The following is a 446-nucleotide window of genomic DNA, read 5'->3' as shown; positions in this document are numbered from 1 at the left end:
GCTTACACTCTAATGTCCCCGCCCCCCACAGTCCCATCAGTCTCTGTACAGAGGAGCTTACACTCTAATGTGCCCTTCCCCCCACATTCACATCAGTCTCTGTACAGAGGAGGTTACACTCTAATGTCCCCTCCCCCCCACAGTCACATCAGTCTCTGTACAGAGGAGCTTACACTCTAATGTCCCCTCCCCCACAGTCACACACTATTATTATACATGTATATAGCTCTGACATATACACTATATTGACAAAAGTATTTGGCCCCTCCCCCTCCCAATCATGTGATCCGGGTCCTCCAATCCCCTCCGTGGCCCCCGGTGTATAGGATGAGGCCCCTCGGCGTGCAGACGCTTCTACAGACATTGGTGAGAGAACGGGTCGCTCTCAGGAGCTCAGTGACTACAAGCGTGGTGCCGTGATAGGTTGTCACCTGCGCAATAAGTCC

The 446-nt window shown here is 52.7% G+C and overlaps 1 protein-coding gene across 1 annotated transcript in view; it reads right to left on the bottom strand.

The window, feature by feature from the left end:
- The window catches only part of CCDC17 (coiled-coil domain containing 17), a 23,833-nt gene that overhangs the window by 6,011 nt on the left and 17,376 nt on the right, over nucleotides 1-446 (bottom strand). The window lies entirely within an intron of this gene.

This window comes from Nanorana parkeri, unplaced genomic scaffold, assembly GCF_000935625.1.
Source record: "Nanorana parkeri isolate BGI_ZX_2015 unplaced genomic scaffold, ASM93562v1 scaffold1894, whole genome shotgun sequence".
NCBI lineage: Eukaryota > Metazoa > Chordata > Amphibia > Anura > Dicroglossidae > Nanorana > Nanorana parkeri.
The sequence above is the reverse complement of the archived record's forward strand: the minus strand, read 5'-3'. Positions and strand labels throughout refer to the sequence as shown.